At 27.3% G+C, this 20,700-nt stretch overlaps 1 protein-coding gene and 1 non-coding gene across 2 annotated transcripts in view; both read right to left on the bottom strand.

The window, feature by feature from the left end:
- LOC123298266 (probable JmjC domain-containing histone demethylation protein 2C) overlaps positions 1 to 20,700 on the bottom strand; it is a 551,586-nt gene that overhangs the window by 78,226 nt on the left and 452,660 nt on the right. The window lies entirely within an intron of this gene.
- On the bottom strand, positions 3,389 to 3,459 carry Trnav-gac. The gene has a single exon. It is a non-coding gene; the product is annotated as a tRNA-Val (tRNA).

Raw genomic sequence — 20,700 nt, 5'->3', positions numbered from 1 at the left:
TTTATATGTAATCTCTATCGCGATACCCACGTATGTATGACGTCGTTAATGGATATCTTCCTCTTTATTTAATTAGGAATTTTAAACGTTCATATCTAGTAAAGATTTTTTAATACCAACTTCACTTTTCCATTCTTGAAGTGAGAATTATTCATTTAAAGTGATAAAAAAAATTTATTCCGATCCCCTATTATGCTCCTTACTTAATTGAGTCTCCAAAACAACTGGATTGATTTTCATAAAGTTGTTTTTAACCTGTTAGCATTCGCGTCAAGCAATTGTTAAAATTCAGTCGTGTGATGAGAGATTTGCTCACAAACGAGCAACTATAAGCCTAGGAAAAAGAGCAACTATAAGCCTAGGTGTGTGAGATAAAGAGAGTGAAATTGTTTTAATCTTGGTGAGGAAAAATTTTCGAGTTTTCCGCGTGGCTAACAAATCGAAAAAATAGTTTTTTCATTTTTCGAAACATCCACGATTTCGTGGTAGAGCTTGGACTTGAAAAACGATAGGGCAAAAGGATTCTGACTGTATAAGGAAGCATGACAATTTTCTGCGATTTTAAAGATTTGAGAAATATTTGCTAATCAAAAATATGAAAGTGAATACCGTAAGGGTAGCAAAAAATCTTGGCATATGATTTGTTAAGGAAATTCAGGATCTGAAATGTCATCATCACGATGAAATTTTATTTTTACATTGAAATAATTTTCAGATCTTTCCGATACAGAATCGTGAAAATGAGGTGCCTAAAATCATGTCCAACCATTCTTTATCTTAAACAGTTTAATAATGTGAACAACAAAATTAATAAATATATTTATAACTTTTGACAAAATGTTAACCTTCGCATACAATGTATAATAATTATCAGGAGAATAAAATAGGATGTAGGTACACATTTGGATTTCACGTGATTAATCTAAATAAGTAAAATCTTGAAGATAATTTTGATTATATAAAAATATCCACATTTATTTATGTAACGAGAAAATAAATGTCAAATACAAACTCGATGTTATAATATTAAATTTTATTGACGTCAAATATATATAAATAAATTTACGTAATCACATTTTCCTGAAATATAAAATGTCTATTTTATATAAAATCTAGTTTCTAGAACACTACTGCAATTCTAAATTCTCAATAAAAACTTTATGAGTTCATCTGATCTTGAAGCTACCTCCAATTTTACCACTCTCTGTCTTTTATAGTTTTGGAGGAAATGGATACAATTTTTCCCTAATGCTGAAAAACAATGATATTTACGAATAAATGTTTCAAACAAAAGCTGTTAATTTTTTTATTAGGAATATTTTTTATATTAAAACTTGTTTCTATCTCTACGTATTCAAGACTCAATTGACCTATGTTTCTCAGTTATGAACTCAAATTCACTTTTTACTCTCTAAACATGCTACAAATTTCAGCTCGATATCTCTATTCGTTTTCGAATTATTGTGTAGACGGGCGGACGGACAAACGGAAATACCCTACTAAGGTGATTTTATGAATACCTGTAACAAAATTTTGCTTGTAGCATCAATATTTCTTAGCGTTACAAAGTTGGGACTAAAATAAGCATACTTTGATATATATTTTATATAGACATTCTATATAAACAATTAAATAATAAACGTAAAACGAACCCTTCAAAAAATATTAATTGCAAGAAATGTGTTAACATAGAAGTAAGTAAATATTTTCTTGGTTTAAGAAATTTTTTAAGGTAGTACGAGCGCCAAGGCAAGTTTAGACCTATGGTTGAAATTATTTGTACTTTATTTTCAACTTTAATGATGAATTTTGTTATAACTTCATGAATTCAGACGAAAAATAAGAATAAAACTTTTCGATGTATGCCTTGGTTTTCGAAATAATTAAACATAATTTTCGATATTTTGACACTTACTTCAGATATCGAAAAATTTCATTCTTACTTTTCTTGTAATATTGTCAAGTTATAACATAATTCACCATCATCAAATCTGAAAAAATAAATTTTTTTTTGAATTTGTATCACCACTGCTGTGCTCATACATCCTTAATTAGCCCGGTACGACGGGTTTTTTTATTTTCAATAATTTATTAAGGTTTTAACTTTAATTTAAATGGTTTTTTGTATATTTCCACCGACTAGTTTTAGAGAAATTTATGAAAACATATCATCCATCTACCGTTTTCTCATTAGAACAATGTTAAACATGTCTATTTTTGAAATCATTAATTTATTTAAATAATCGGGCAACCCCCCTTCTAAAATTTTCAGAATTGATTTAGACTTATTCCAACTTCATATAAATAAAAAATCGAGCTTTTTAACCAAAATTGCCCTGCCGCCCGTACAACCTAAACTATTGAGATCGTTGATTCAAGAAATATTTACTTGTTATAAGAACATTAACATTTAAGTAAACACGTTTACTTCAATCCAGTAATTTTTGTTTACCTACAGTGTATTAATACGACCACCTATTTTATAATCCAGTATTATAAATGAGCATATTGTTAACATACTTTTAACTAATATCTTACAGATAGATATTTATTTATTGTTATGTAATAAAGATCAAGAATGAACTGGACTACTTTATATCGTATGCAAATTATTCTAAAATTTATAACAAATATAAAAAGCAAGTCACACAAATCTATCTATGAATATCTACGTAGCTGCATTTATTATATTATTGATTCCAAATAAAAAATAAATATAAACGACTCACGGATTGTTCACAAAAAAAAAAAGTTATATGTAGATAAAGAAAGATACCACACCTATTTATTTATAACATAGAATTAAATTTATTTATAATATATTTTTATATAACCATATTTCAAATACTCTCAACTCAAGGTTAACAGGTTAATAAAAAAAGAATCCAATATTTATTATTTATATAAAAAAAACTTTATACATTTTTGTGTGTGTAAATATATATGGATATTTGCCAATTAATAAATCTCTATATATTATAAATGCGAAAGTAAGCATGTTTGTTTATTTGTTTCGCTTTCACGCTAAAACTAGCGAGTGGTCATCATCATCAATATTTTTAAGCGTTACAAACTTGGGACTAAACTTAGTATACCTTGCATATTACATATATGCATGGTATAAAAAGGTGCGCACCCTTGCCAAATAATGTTAGCGTGGAAATAGAATATTCCAACTTAAATAATCTTACAGAGGAAGATAAACTACGCTATCTGATTCAGAAAACCGGGCTGGATAGTCAAGAGTTGGGTACGTCTCATGGTCGAACAAGCCACTCCTTCTTTCTATCGAAGAACGCACACATTATTAATGGAAATTCCGCCCATTGATAAAATGATTCCGCCTTTGGCGCTGACCATAAGTTTCTAATCTATTTAAAAAAAATTATGTATCGTGCGGGAATCGAACCCGGGCCGCCCGCGTGTCTGGCGAGCATTCTACCACTGAACTAACGACGCTCTTATGTGTTGAAATGCAAATATAGCTTGATATCTTTTTTCGTTCTTGAGTTATCGTGTTGGCAGACAGACGGACAGACAACCGAAAATGGACTAATTAAGTAATTTTATAAACACCTATACCAAAATTTTGTTCCCAAAATTAATATTTTTAAGCGTTACAAACTTGGGACTAAACTTAGTATACCTTGCATATTACATATATGCATGGTATAAAAAAATAGAAAACCATAAATTTACTTGTGTAAAACATTTTTTACTATTATTTCGAATGTTATAGAAAGGGGATAAGCGAAAGCAATCTTTATCAATCTTTACTTTTGAACCCAGCGAAGCGGTTGTGTATCACTCTAGTATATTATAAATATTTTTATTAAATATGAGAATATAATTTTTGTGTTAAAAAATTTTTTTGAAGAAAATCATGACATTCATTCGTCATTGAAAATATATTAATTGTTCATTTTTATTCATAAAAATTTCTTTTGTAAATGAGAACCAGTTTTCTTGTTGCAATTTTTTTATTGTTAAGTGTTGTGAGAATTTAATAATTGCATTATTATTTAAATATCTCGGTAGAGATGCGACCATAAAGAAAAAAAGTTAATGAATAAATAAATAAATCTTTGATCCCAAAAATTGGAATTTATTTGATAAACAAAATTAATTTCTTTGAAGTTGAAATCTGTATATTTTTTTCAAATCACTTTGTGGAAATAAAAATCATATTCCTGGGTTGTTACAAACTTTTTTCAAAAGGTTGAATTTGATTTGTTGTTTTGTTTTTGGGCTGGCAAACTAGAATAATGAGAAATTTAATCACTCTTCCATAAAATTCAACTTGATTGTTTAAGGATACGAAACTAAATGAAAAATAAACATAAAACATTTTCAAGGTTGTTTGTTATCCAGGATGTCTTATAATTTATAAACCACAAGCATTATCTACCTGTCTCGTTACCACTTTTAAATCTTGATACAATTATGTAATTATTATTTATTTCAAAATGCAATCACGTGTTTATTCAATTACAGGTAACAAAATTTAATAAAACTGGGACATTTTAATAAATACTAATCAACAGGGCCAAGAATTTAAAATTTTTATTATTTTAACAGGAAAGGATTATACTGATAATAATGATTTAGACATTTCAAGGTCATTTAAGCCATTATATTTTATATTTTATGGTCAAAATAGACAAGTTGAAACAATGAATGATGGATGGGTCAATATGAGTCATGTTTCTTTGATCTTTCATGTTAAGTTATTATAAACACGGCAATATATAACTAGAGGTCGGATTACCTGAATTTATTAGAAATAAAATTCAATTTCTTTGGTAATCAAAGATTTTTATGGCAATTTGGCAAAATGTGTTAATAATAATAAACAATGATATTTAATCAGATGAAATTGCTGAATCAATACTGAAATCAATTGTGGAATTTATGGCCGGAAGTGAAAACAATTCTATGAATTGGCATATTTTTAAAATAGATACTTATTGCAGTTAAATTATCCACAAGTATTCTCTTTTTGCCATGAAATTAGACAGTTGGTTTCGATATTGATTCAACAGCTACAGCTGTATTTGATTAAAAAAATGAAGGTAAAGTTACTTGTCGGCAAAAAATGAGAATAAATCCATATCAGGTTTTTGATAAAACAAAATGTTATAAAAGCAAGAAATTGTGGATATAATTATAATCCGATCTTTAGTTACAACTTCCTTCTCCCTTTGCGAATGAAATACACGTATTATAAAAAGTTCGTTTGACTTAAAAGGTACCTTAACCTGCTAATTTTTTATTTTTTTTTTTAAATAAAAAAAGCCATTTTTATTCATATAAATAAATTTTTTTTATAAAACTACATAACAAAAGAATTGTGTAGGCTCTCTTTTAACATATATGCACATTCAAAAACAGGATGATTTTTTAAAAATTCCAGTAAATTTTTTCAAAAACGATAATAATTAGTTTAGTTTTAATTTTCCGACTTCCGAGTCAAACAATGATCAACTTTGTTTTGCTATGCCTCAAAAAAATCACGATGATTTTTGTCAAAACCTCAATTTTCGATACCTGATTTTACGATTTTTCAAAGATAAAAACTGTAGGCATAGTAGAGGGAAAAAATTTTCCTCCCAAAAATGATGTTTTTCGATAAAAATGAGAATTTTTACAGATAATTTGGTGCTTAATTATGGCCTTGATGGAAACATTTTAGACTGTTTAGGTGCCAAAAAATTAACATCTAAGAAAAAAAATTTTCAGATAGAAGCTTTTCTTGAGGCAAAAATCCAGAATTTCCTACACAAAATAGGTACTTCCATTAAAAAAAAAAATTAATCATCGTTTGATCCCGAAAGCTCCTTCGGAAAATAAAACTAGACACATTTTTTAACCCCCGAACCAAAAAAAAGGTTTTGTAAGTTTGATCGCTATCCATGTCTGTCTGTGTGTGACATCGTAGCGCCTAAACGGATGAACCGATATGAATTTTTTTGTTTCGTTTGAAAGGTAATTTATTGGGAAGTGTTCTTAGCTATATTTCAAGTGCACGTTTCGATTCCATACCCGGAACAACTAAAAAATAGGCGATGATCCTCAAAATCGATTCAGTTTGGAGAACGTTCTAAGGAAAAATTCAATTTAATGCAAATTGTTCTTAGACAAGTGCGAGTTGAGGGGGGTTCTCGAAAAATTCCTCGGGAGTTTATTAAATTTTGTAAATTTCACTTGTTTTTATCCGTTTTGTGGATATTCCAATTCGATTCTGATAAAAGTAGCTGGAAACTTTTTAAAATATCATCTTGTATAGGTATAACGTATAACAAAGTGGTATGGTCGTCGTCGTATCAGAATCAGACGCCCACTTTTTAATATTTTATCTTTTATTATTTATTATTAAATCTGTTGTAGTAGAAAAAACATATTTAACCTTTATAATATTAACAACAACAAAGTAGAAATGATAATCATATAATATTATATATTATACGCTGCTAATCAAATTTATTTTAATAAAACATTTTTTTTCTGCAATTTAAAATATATATAAATAGCAAATAAAAAATGACATCAAATTATTTCACATCGGGGATGTAATAAATAAAATTTATTGTGTTTTTCATACACACTGAACAAATTCTGTACTAATCCATTTAGATCGCAATTTAATTTTAGTAAAAACTTTTATATGCACTGAAAAAAAAAATTAAATAACACCTCATCCCGAAGTTGGCAGTTTCATATTGAAATAAAGTAAAAACACTTTCAAACAATTTCCTAATGATTGGAACAAGTACAGCTAAATATTTGTATTTACAATACAATATGATTGAATTTAAAATATGAATTCATTGATACAAAATCATTGAAGTTAAATAAACAAAATCATAGCTTTTATGAAAGAGATTGATTTTAGTTTAAAGTCATGCATTTTATTGATGGAAAATAAAATTGTACTTAGTTGGAATAAATAATCGTGTAAATAAAGCGAATCGATGAATTAAAAGAAAATATCTTTGCGTTTGCTTTAAATAGAGAATTTGGTTATTATGAACACATATTTACCATGTCTAGTCTATATGTGATTGTGTCAACTACATGAAGATTGTTGTTACTAACTTACAGTAAGTATGAAATAAACTTATTGATCATTTTTATAACTTACCACCACACCTAGTGTGATTCAATTTATTTGAAATAAATTTTATAATTTGTTGGCATTGAGAGATTTACTTGAAAATGAGAACAAGTTCAAATACGTAAACAACATTTCAATTCTTTACGTATTTTTATTTTTTTAATCAACCTTGTCGTCAAATCATTTTTTATTCATTTTTTTTATTTGTTGAATTAATTTAATTTATTTTGTTTTATTAAATGATTTTTTTTATAAATAATAAATAGTGATTGTGAATTGATTGAATTGTGATGAAATTTTGATAGGATTTTCTGAGGACGTCCACAAAGATTTCTTGTTCAAAAGATCTCTAAAATTTAAAAAAATCTTTAAAAAAAAATTGCAAAAATTGGTACTGAATTACCATTGTTGAGTTAGATGTTTATTTATACATTCTGAGACACTGGGTAAGTGGAATACCTCTATAAGTGAGACAAATTTGCTAGTCTCATTTAACCAGGTTTCACTGTAAATAGTATTATGCTTATGCATGATTATCTGGGAAGTTGATTAGTGAACCAGAAGGGTCTCACTCACTTGAGCAGCTTGTTTAATGACTAGACTGTTATGAAAATGAGACTAGCCAATTAATAAAATTTTAATAGTATCGGTAAAAATTTAAAAATTTTAATTTATTTAAAAATAATTATTTACTAGCAAAATTTGTTAAAATAATTAGAGTTAGATAGATAAAAATTTTTTAGTAAATATCAAGAATATCTAAAGTTTATTTATTGAGTACTGTCAATGATCCCCATTATGTACACATAATAATTTATAATCATACAAAGTAAAATGACGTAATATTATGAACTCAATTTTTCATAATAATTATCTAAAAAAAACATTTAAACAAAAAAATGTTGATAACTAAATTATACATTAAAAAAAAATTGTGTTATTTTGAGTATTTTATTATCAAAAATGAATGTTGATAAAACGTTTTATTAATAAAATGAATACACAAAAACATTATTCCTGGAAATTTTATGAATATTTAAATCAAATGAAAAATTATTCACATTTTTAAATAATTTACAAATCATGATATTTTTTTTGGTCGTTGATTCCAAAAATTGTATATAAAAGGTCTCGAAAATTAATCTTGGAGCATTTATTCGAATTTGTGCGTATCTAAGACAAACCTTTTCAATGTTACCACTATTTTAATTTAAATAGACGGCCTTGATATTTTCTTTAATTTTTCCATGACGCAAACACAAATACGGTAGGGAATGCGGTCTTATTTACACGAATTATCAATAGCGACACCACAATAATTCAATTTAAGTTGCTTTCAGCAATATAATTGAGACAATAATGTCTATTTAAGTTTATAATAATACTGTTTTCTAGAAATAAAACACAAGGTCTTTAAAAAATCTATTTGAAAATAATTACAGGGAAAATTTAGTAAAATAATAGGTAATAATTATTCACTTGAAAACTCATACACATAATTGAGAAAATCTTCAGCTTCTATGGAAAAAATTCCATTACGTTTCTTTTTTTATCTCTATATACTATAAATGCGAAAATAAGCATGTTTGTTTGTTTGTTTGTTACGCTTTCACGCTAAAGCTAGCGAATGGTTTTTAATGAAACTGTAAAGCAATATAGCTCATACTTCAGAATAACACATGAGATATAATTTATAAAGATATATAAAATAAATAAAAAAAATTTTAAAATTAATTTAATTTGACATTACCATAAATTACAGATTTCTGTAAAAGTAGTCATTTAACATTACTATAAATTACAGATATCTGTAAAAATAGTCAATATAAAATATTTCACGGCCATCTTTTCAGATATACCCAATGAACAATTACGAATATTATACATTTAAAAAAATAGAAAACCATACATATATTTTACCTGTGTAAAACAATCCTTCCCATTATTTCGAGTGTTATAGAAAGGCGATAAGCGAGAGCAATCTTTATCAATATTTACTTTTAAACCCAGCGAAGCGGGTGGGTATCACTCTAGTAATAAATAAATATGTATGGAATTCAAAATATTTTTGTAGATTAAATAACCTTAACATTTATATTAAATAGCGAGTGAGGTGATCTCGTATATTATTTGTTGATAAAAAAAAAAGAATGTTTATTATAATATTTTTATAATTCATTAACAGATTCAAAAATAAATCGGACAGACTTTAGTTAAACAACGCAATCATTGATTACTTTATGTTTATGTATAAAATATTTATTATATCTGTTATGTAAACCTCAAGGTTTTATGGGCACATTAACCATTCAAACAAAATAAATATTAAATGATATTTACAGAACTGAAAAGTATAAATGATAATCATAATCATATTCTTAAGTTATTTTTTTATATTAGTACTTCCGCTTAATTTTATTTACAAATATTACATAATTATAATGATCTTGGTTACTGATGAATGATCAAGCAACCCCCTCTAAACTTTTTAGAATTGATTTCGGCTGAGTCCAAATTTATATAAAAAAATCGTCTTTTATCCAAAATTATCTGGACGCTAGTACTAACTACCGTAAGTTAATTTTTAAATAATTTTAGACTGTAATGGCAATATGACAGAGAAGGAAAATGCTGTTTGCCTATAGATCTGGAATTTGCTACTGAAGACGGTGCCCTCTGAAAACAGTATTCATTTAATCTTATAATAAAATACCTCATCGTTTTTAGATTTACAATAAACAATTAAATAAAACAATCCTAAAAGGTTATGAATAAATGTAAATTATGTATATCGTGTTTCCATAATCGGAAAATCGTCTCATGTTTATCAGTAAACAAGTTAAAATTATCATCTCTGTTGGATTTAATTAACAGGCATTCTTTAAATAATTGAATTGATTTTTTTTTTACATCAAAATATTCACCAATAATTTATTTACACAAATAATGAAATAAGAAAGATATCATTTATCATTCTTGACATGAACTTTCTCATATGCCAAAAATAAAATTTCTTAAAAACACAAAAAATATTTTAATTTTATTATACACACAAAAAACTTTTTTATTTTGCAGTAAAAGATTGTTTTTATTATTTATATTAAGTAAAAAACTCATTAAAACAAAAAAAAAAGTTACAACATCAGAATCGTTAATTTTTAAAGACCTATTAAAATCGTGCATTCTTATGGGTTTTCTAACAATAATTATGTTAGTTTTAATAGTAGGTTGAGACAGTACATAAAATAAATGAAAAACATTTCAAAACGTTTTAATTTTTGCCTCCATATTCAGAGGCAGATATAGCCTTAGGCGCCAGGCTATGTTTCGAAGTCAATCAAACTTCATTTTAAATTAACAAAATTTACTTCATTGTTTTAAAAAAAATAATTTTAAAAAAAATGGTACAATAGATCAAACTAATCTCAGTACAAATAATCTTCTAAGGCTTATCTACTCCTAATTCAAATCTAACCTAATTTAACTTATAAATCGTATTTTATTACTTTGTCGAAAACAACTTGTTAACATCTGTAAATGTTTTGTCAAACAAAAGGCACAGACATCCCCTCCCGATGCAATTCAATTATGCCAACGAATTTTCCAGTCTTCCAAACACTGGTTGTAGTCACTTTCCGGGATTGCCTTCAGTTCTGTCTTCGTTGTGGCTTGAATCTCCTCTATCGTATCAAAACGGTATCCCCGAAGCGGTCTTTTGAACTTGTTGAACAGCCAGAAGTCGCGCGGCGCTAGATCAGGTGAATACGGCGATTGCGGAATGATATGGGTTAAGTTTTTGACTAAATGATCACGAATTATGAATGCAGTATGGGATGGTGCATTATCGTGGTGTAAACACCATGAATTGTCTTTCCACAATTCCGGCCTTTTTAGGCGGATATAGTTACGCAAATGACGCATAACGTTCAAATAATATTCCTTGTTGACTGTTTGGCCGGACGGAAGGAATCATAATGCACAACAAACGCGCGCAGTTTAAACTCAAATCTCACCTTATTTTTTTGGACACAGTATATATAATATTTAAAACAAACAAACAATTCGAGTAAATTTGTTGTAAAAAGCAGTTTCTTTCGTATATGGAGGTAGAAGAGCTTTTAATACCATGATCAATAGAGAAATATTTGGACGCCAATAAAAATTAAATTGCGATCGTAAAATCTAAATTCAAAAATTTCACTAAAATAGCTCTTAAAGTTTCATTCAACCTTGAAAAGATGATAATTTTTTTCTTGGCGAAAAACCGTACTCAATGTTTTAGTTAGCGTTTTTGCTAATATTTAAATCAATAAAATATCCAAGCACGGGAAAATATATTAAAGGTTATTAAACCAACATCGGATTGCCTAATAGGTAAAGTAGGCCAGCGCTTCCAGTGGATAATTTTGGCGTTAAAGGAGGCTGTTATGACTCTATAGACAATTCTTTACATGTAAATTTTACAATTAATGTCCAATTAAAATTATTGAAAATGACAATTAATTAAACTTGTTGCATTAAAAAATGTGAAAATAAGAAACGAAATTGCATAAATATTATTTTTTAAATGTAAATTATTATAATTACTTATTTAAAAATTTGTTAGATAATAATATTCGATTTACGATGTAAGCCATAAATGCAATCCATACAAACTATATATTCATTCATACAATTATATTAATAAAGTAGTGTATCGTTACCATGGATACACCTCCAATAAAACTCATACACGGTGCGAATAACCAAAATTTGTTGGTAGCATCAATTTTTTTAAGCGCTACAAACTTGGGACTAAACTTAATATACCTTGATATATTTCATATATATACATGGTATAAAAACTCAATCGAGGTCATATTTAAATTCAATACGGCGTCAACAACAAATGCAAAATACAATTATTTATTGAAGTGTGTTAAGGTGAGAAATTAAAATTCAAAATAAATATATTTATCTATATTTTTTTATATACCAGATACCACCTATAAATAAGTATAGATGCGAATTAAATTTTTTTTTTTTTTATAAATCCTTGATTTTGTCTTCAACACAACATTTTATAAATAAATTTGATCCTTTTTAAATAAAAATTTAAAAGGGACAGGTCAGACCACCCACTATCTTATTGTTAGTCATAAAGTATGGAATTTTTTTGAATATGTATAAATAACAGTATATTATTTACTGTCAAAATTATAAAGACAAAAAAACAGTAATTTTAATTCTTTTTAAATAACCTCGAGTAACCCAATCATAGTTTTTTTTAGCAACATTAAAGATTATTTAAATTTAATCAAATTATTATAATTTAATGGCAATTTTTTTTCCCAAATTTCTATGAAATAACCTTGTTGCAATTGATTTTAGTAAGAAGTTTAAAAAACGCTGTTGCAAATAAAGGTTCAACAAAATGTGAAAAATAATTATGTGAGTAATAATTCGAAATTTCTTAAAATTTTACTTACATCGAAAAAGGATTTACATTGATACAAAATCAATATTAATCTAAATACGTACCTGTAACAAAAAAGAAAACATTGTGTTAATATTACAATTTAATAATCGATACAACTTAAAGTTATGTTTTTTTTATGTACTTGGAAATGAAATGGAAAAAAAATATCACCAAATTTGCGTTCAATTCTGAATTTTTTAGAAACGTCCCCACTTTCATCTCGCTTCCCATATCCCCTTGTGTAGGGCTTGCAGTTTTGTAATGTACACGTTATGCTCTTTTATTTGATACTTCACTTGGGTACATTTGAAAATATTTTATTATTCATCCCCACTTTCTCGCTCCACCTTTACACCCCACGAAGGTTAAAAATCAATAAAAACAATCCTTAAAGCTGGTTGTATATCTTGTCAATATTTGAACTTAATCGATGCACATCTTTTTAAGTTTTTGAAGCACATCTCTGCCAACCCTTATTTTAACCCCATAATCTACTATATTATGCATGTATTATTCATAAAATCCTTCCTCTTGAATCACTGTATCTATTAGAAAAAAAACCGCATCAAAATCCGTTGCGTAGTTTTCAAGATCTAAGCATACGTAGGGATTAGGGTAGGAGTTAGAGTTAGACTGGTAGACGGATTGAAGCGACTTTGTATGATCATGTCAAAAATTTCTACAATTTCAAACTCTTGATAAATTGGTTCAAGTGCATATTTCACTCTAAATAGAAAAAAAACTAGAAAAGTATTTTTTTTACGAAAATCAGGAATTTTTAATAAGCTTCTGATAAACTCATTTTGTTACTTAATTTGATTAACCGGAGAAAATTAATCTTTAACGTTTTTTAATGCATACCTACTCAAAATCATTTTAAAAACTGAGATCTCGATTGTCTCAACCCATTGTAACACCTTTTCTCAAAATAAGTTCTTAAATGCGTAAAGAAAGTTTGTGCCAAAATTCAGCTTTTGACGTAAGTTTCGAAGTAAAATATTTTAATTCACTAGATTACCACCTGATAAAACATTTTTTATAAATTTGAATAGTAATAACTACTTAAAATTCTTGAAATTAATACAATTCCAACAATTTCATTATTTAATCAAGAAAAATAATTTATGCATGAATATATTAAAGAAAATAATATATATATATATACAGAAAAATGACATGAAAATCCTTGTGAATGAAGAAACGTAAAATAATTATAAAACAAGTGAAAACAAACAATTGACTGAGTTAATTGTCGAAATACCATATATAGACAGTGTTGATTACTCTATCACATTACACAAACATACATGTCACAGATACATAACTGATATTCCCATATAATACATACTAGACAATTTACGCCTAATTTGCGCCGTCACGGGTAAACAGTGACGTTTACGAAAAAATGTTTCAAACAAAAGTTTTTTTGTTTTTTATAAAGAAAATTTTTTAAATTTAAACTTTTGTTCTATTTCTAACGGTTTACAAGATGGGTCTTACAGACCCAAGACTCAATTGACCTATGTTGCTCGTTTACGAACTTGACCTCACTTTTTACGTCCTGAGTACGCTATAAAAATGCATCTTGATATCTCTTTCCGTTTTTGAGTTACCGTGTTGGCAGACAGACAACCGGAAACGGACTAATTAGGTGATTTTATGAAAACCTATACCGAAATTTTTTGTGTAGCATCAATATTTCTAAGCGTTACAAACTTGGGACTAAACTTAGTATACCTTGCATATTACATATATGCATTGTATAATAGGAAAATTTTATATTGAAAAAAGTCAAGGAAAAACATTATATAATTTAATTATCTATAAATATATATGTATTTATTTCTAAGTAAACATTTTTAAAAGAAGAAAAAAAGAGTAAAATAGATATTACGTAATACAATAAATTACCACGTATTTAAAACGTGCTGACATAACATATACTGCATATGTTGCGTTGTTATTATAAAAAGAATAAAGTTGTATCTTTTAGAAAACAACTTCTATTATAATATTTATTTCTTGATATTTTTTTTTCTTCTAAATTAATATTATGTTATTTACAATATTTTCCATTTAAATAATAATTAATTAATATTGAAAAATAAATAAATATAGTAAATAGAAATAATACTTACACAAATTATTTATTATTAACATAAAATATTTAATAATAAATAAATTTATATCAAGGTTTTCTTTAATTTATTATTATGTAACACGGAATCAAATATCAATTTGTAGTTTAACCCACGTCAATACATTCATCATCTTCTAGTTCTAGTAGTAGGTACAAGAAATAATTTTTAAATTTGGTCGAATCATTGTTTATTCAACAGATGTTAATGGTTTTTTTTTCGACAATCTTACTTTGATTGACCCAGTGTATCACAAGATAACTTTATTTTTCTTGGCGTTACAAAAAGATAATTTTTACTATATGATGGCTAAATATTACAGTCATGGAAAGTGGAAACGGCATTTTTCATGTAGAGTGTAACCTCACTCCAAATTTTTCCTCTTCAAAAAGGGTCGGGGAAAAACCAACTTTAGCTCAAAGAGGATGCATTTTGATGAAAGTGAATAACGTTAAAACTGTTTCGATTTAACAAGTACAAATCACACTCTCTGTTAACGTATTTTGATTTTTAATTTTTAGTTGTAAATTATTTAACCAAACAAAATTGCTACACAAATGTGTCTAATGCAACTCATAGGTTCAATTAACCGAACTTTATTTCAGGTTAATGCAACGATCATAACAAAAAAAAGAAACAATAATAATTAGAGAAAGAATTGCATTAACATCCTGTCTACATTTTATAAAATTTAATTAGTGTTTCCACACTCAAAAAACATGCAAACCACTTACTTATTGGAACTAACAAATTACCTAAAGCATAAATCGTGGCAATAAAACTTACTTGATTTCATCATTATTAAAACAATTTATCTGCTTTAAAAATCATTACGAGAGAAGATGGTTTTATTGGAACATTTAAATATCGTGTGAAGTTCACATATTGCATCAACATAATTGCAATTTTTTAAACTAAATTGCTTGCCAAAAAACAAATCAAGACCACCGCATTCACTTTAATCTATATAATTTCAACAAAATCAACATTATATATGTTTAGACTTAACAAAGTCTATAAAATAAAGGGTGTCCTCCCATTGGGTTTGCCAATAACTCTAGACGCGATTAACTCTAAGACAATTGGTACTCAAGAAGAAAAGAAATAATCACCGAAGAATAAATTCACCTACTAAAGCAGCTGATTACTTCTCTTATAAGAAAATCTTGGAGATTTCCCTCTTAAAAAAGCGTTTTTAAGCTTTTCTGAAAGGTTTTCCAATGTCTCGGTTTCGGAATTTTTTTTTGAAAAATGCTTGATTTATCTTCTGTCCATTATTTAATTTTTTTTGGAATGCAGTTCTTTAACGCGGCTTGCCATGGTGAGCAAACTGGTAGAAATCGTCACGTAAGCATGTTGGATATATAATCACTATATGTTCACCTACTTGACACTAATTAGATTCATTACTATTCTGTTAGCTGTCAAACAAACAACAATTTATAAAGTTAATTATTTAGCAGATTATATGTATAATACAGATTTAGAAAAGTAAGTTAATGGGGTTTCACGATCGCACTCTTTTTTTCATTAGGTAAATAATTTACCTAAATCATTAGTGCCCCCTATTGCTAGTGTTTTGTTAACATAGAAATAGGCCTTCAAAACCATTCAATGCCAATAAATTGAAAATAAATACTAAAATGAAATAATAAATCAATGCAATAATTTGATCAAATAATTGATACGAAAACTGGCAAGGTTTTCGAGGGCTTATTTTAAGATGACTGAAGAATTTCGGATATTTTTACCCTTATTGGAATTAAGAAGGTATGGAATATGTCTTGCATCTGAGAGCGGTTGCGTTATTTAACGATGGATTCGCGCTGGTAAAGCAAACCCAATTTTCGTTTGGGAAGTTAAAATTACATTCTTTAACATTAAAAATAAAGTGATAGATTAATATCTGGCGCGTTGTTAGCAACAGTAAAATTGTCTGGCAATTATAATTTATTTTGATTTTAAAATGAATTTAAATTTAGCAATTTTCGCAACTTTTTTCGCCAACGCACACTAGTAAACAGATGCCAAACCTACTTCGTTCGTAAGTTTTCAAACACGTTGCTAGCTCTAATTACAACCAAGGGATGTCAGAACAGCTGTAATGGTTTATTTTATGTCCGTAAAATTCCACAATTAATCTCAACATATCCACTTTATAAATCAATAAATAAAAATGGCTCTATTAAATAATAATTCCATGTGTTTTATTTAAAAATTAAATCCGGCATACCCGACAGGACACCCTTTAAAAATTTTTTTTTTATTATACTGTAAAATAAATGTAAGTGTACACATTTAGAGTTTAAACTCCAACCTAAAAAACCAGTATTTCAGGCTATTTGATTGACTGGATATATATTTTTCTACACACTCAAAACAAGATTATACAAAAACCGGTCGGCCGGATTCAATAAATAAAAAAAAAAAGTTTTTTTTTCAATGTGAGTATGAAAGTTTTAGGTACCTGTTTTATTTTATCGTATGTTCAACTTAGTCTGTATGTCTTTAAAGTCCGTCTGTATTATAATGTTTCATCTCTTTTATACCAAAAAATACCCACACACAAATAGACCTAACCTTTCTTTTAATATGGCGATATTAGAGCATATTATTTCTCTTGTCTGTGCAAAAAAAAAAAAAAAAAAAAAAAAAATTCTGCTGTGATAAAATGCCCTCCAAGCATTTTTTTTTTGTTCAGTTATTTAATTACATAACTTGCGTTTGTTTCATGTAAAAGCAGTTTTTTATAAAATAAAAATTAAAAACATTTGTTTTTGTTGTTAATAATTTTTAATTAAACTTATTGCAGGTTGAAAAGATTGGAGAGTTTATTTTAAAACGTCCTTCAATTTTATGGGAAAAAACCATAGTAAAATAAATAGTTTCTCTTCATTCAGTTTTTTTGGCTATAGTAATGAAGTACAAACGTTGGTGATCATAGCATTCCACCCGTCCCTGTCGTTGGCGAGATGAAGAATGTCAATATTAGACATGTTTAATTTTAAGCTTTTAAGATAACTATGACGTTTTCTTCCTCTCGCCAAAGATCCAAAAATTTTTCCTGTAAGGATATCATATTCTAGGCACTTTTTCCTAATAAAATTATCCAAGAAACTGAGCTGATGAAATTTGCATTTACCGTCTGATGTAACGGTCGCGCCAAGATATATGTATTGACTCTCTTATTCTTACTGGGCACAGACAGTCTTTAGATTCACTTTGAGGTTGGCTTGTTTGGAAAATATCATACATTTAGTCTTTTTTGCGTTGGTTTTTAACCCGAATGTTTTACATGATTTGATAACGTTGTTTATTAAAGCTTGTAAACTGTCACTTATCAACACAGTATCATCCGCATACCTTAACTTAAACAGAAAAGAGCCCTCAATGATCGCATGGGATAGAAGTCGCACCAGACAGGGCTTTTTAATCAAATACTACCCCCAGAAACATCTTTTGATTAACCAGGACATCTTCTTACACAAAAAAGGCAAGATGGCCCTTGCATTTATGGAATCTTGTGAAAAAATACGATTTGTAATGTTTCCTTCCTAAAAAGACTTTGAAATTATACAGTTCTTTATTCCAAAAATATTAGTTGGAGATTATTGAAATTTTAGAATAAGTACTGCTTGAACATCGAGTTCCGCACCCTCCAATAGTTGAAATACTCTTTTTTATTATCTTTGAATCCATTTTGACTATAAAAAGAAACCTTTTTGTATTAATTGCGTGTTGAAATTGTAAATTATAAAAAATTGTGAAAAAGATTGATTTATGAAAGATAAAGGGACGAAGAAATAGAATAAAATCTTGAAAGATGAATTTTTTATTTAATTTATATAAAAATATCAAATATCAATTTAATTATTCATATTTTTGTGCAAATTTGTTCTTAAAGTCATTCATAATTTAGCCTTTTGCAGTTAAATTGTAAAAAAAAAAAAAACATAAAATTTCAAAGTCGGTTTTTTAAATTTTATTTTGTATGAGTATATATTTGACTTGAAAAAGTATAGCTTATTAGCTTATTCAGACAAAATATTTCCATAAAAAAACTTGCTACCAAAAATAATATAATATATGCTAATGTATGCTAATTTTTTTTAGGCAAAATAATATTTTTTTTAAAATTAGTCACATATTTTTAATAAGGTAGGTAGGTAGTTAGGTAGGTAGTCGTGACTACACCTGCAATGGTATTTTTGTTGGTAGTTAATATTGAATATTAATATATGAAAATTAGATTACATAGCGGCATTTTTTATTTATTTATTTTAATTAATTAAATAACTACCTAAGTACTTAAGGATGTACGAGCGCCAGGGTAATGTTGCATAAAAGACTTGATTTTAAATATGTAGTTGGACTAAGTCTAAATCAATCCTGAAAATTTTAGGGGTGTTGCTCGATTATTTAAATAAATAAATGACTTCAAAAGTAGGCATATCTAACATTGGTCTTGTGGAAAAACGGTAGATAGATTATATGTTTTCATAGATTTCGCCAAAACTAATCCGTAGAAATAAATACAAAAACTTATTTAAATTAAAGTTTAAACTTTAATAAATAATTTAAAACAAAAAAACCCCGTTGTGCTCGACTAATTAAAGATGTATGAGCACGGAAGTGACGATACAAGTTTAAAAAAAATATTTTTCAATTTTGATGGTGAATTATGTTATAACTTGACGAAAAGTACGCATACAATTTTTCGGTATCTGGAGTAATTTTCAAAATATCGAAAATTTTGTTTAAATATTTAGCTTTCGATATTTATTTATAAAACCAAGGCAGATAAAATTTTACTCTTATTTTTGTCTACATTCTTAAAGTTGTAACAAAATTCATCATCAAAGTTGAAAATAAGGCCATTTACGAACTCGACCTCATTTTTTACGTCTTGAGTAGTCTGTAAAAATTTTAGCTTGATATTTTTTTCGTTTTTGAGTTATCGAGTTGACAGACAGATGGACAACCGAAAATCGACTAATTAGGTGATTTTATGAGCACCTATACCAAAATTTTGTTCGTAGTTTCAATATTTTCAAGCGTTACAAACTTGGGACTAAACTTAGTATACCTTGGTATATTTCATATACATGGTATAAAAATTATCTATTTTTGAATAGAATCCTTTTTGAATCGATAAAGGAGAATAATGATTTCAACTTTTTCCTGATATAAATAAAACCGTTGAAATAAAAAATTTTTTTTGTTACTATTTTTTATTACTAATATGAAACAGAGAGTGAACTTTTGAGACACCTGACACATTTAACAACCAACATTTACACATAAAACTTTATTCATATTTAAAAATGATAATAAAAAAAAAGCGATGACGAACATATTCGTTCTTTCTTTATTGAATGTATTTTCTGTTTGTACAAACACATACAAAACATTTATATATTTGATAGATATATTTTTAAAAACGTTAATGTACCGTTAAAACCGGTCGGTCGTTGATCGCATCGCGCATCTTATATTTTAATAATAATAATAATAATAATAAAATGTACATTCTCTCTCTCCATTTCATGTCATGTCATCAAAGAAATTATATGTAATTTATTTATTTATTATACATGCATATAGAATATAGATAGAGTTTGTCTGTTCTGTTCTATAAGGTATCTAATATAATATCCTACTTGCCAATTATCCATTTTCGAAATTAAAAAGTAAAATTGACAACTACAATCGTGTAAATCAATACTGTTAAGTATTTCTGCAGTGTGATATTATATTTAGAAAAAAAAATCGTAACGCAAAAGCTGCGTTAGCTAAGCGATTTTCCCCAGAGATTGCAAAGATAACATATTTTTCTTAAGGATGTATGAGCATGACAACAATGTTTGATTTAAAGGCTCAAAATTTGTTTGTAGGTAGTCTTTTACTCAAAGAATATGTGGTTAAAATTTCAGCTTAGGTATCCGTGCAAATTTTTAAGAAAAAAGTCATTAAAAATCGATATAAAATAC

The sequence above is a fragment of the Chrysoperla carnea genome, chromosome 4, assembly GCF_905475395.1.
Source record: "Chrysoperla carnea chromosome 4, inChrCarn1.1, whole genome shotgun sequence".
NCBI lineage: Eukaryota > Metazoa > Arthropoda > Insecta > Neuroptera > Chrysopidae > Chrysoperla > Chrysoperla carnea.
This window is presented reverse-complemented; position numbering and strand designations above follow the sequence as displayed.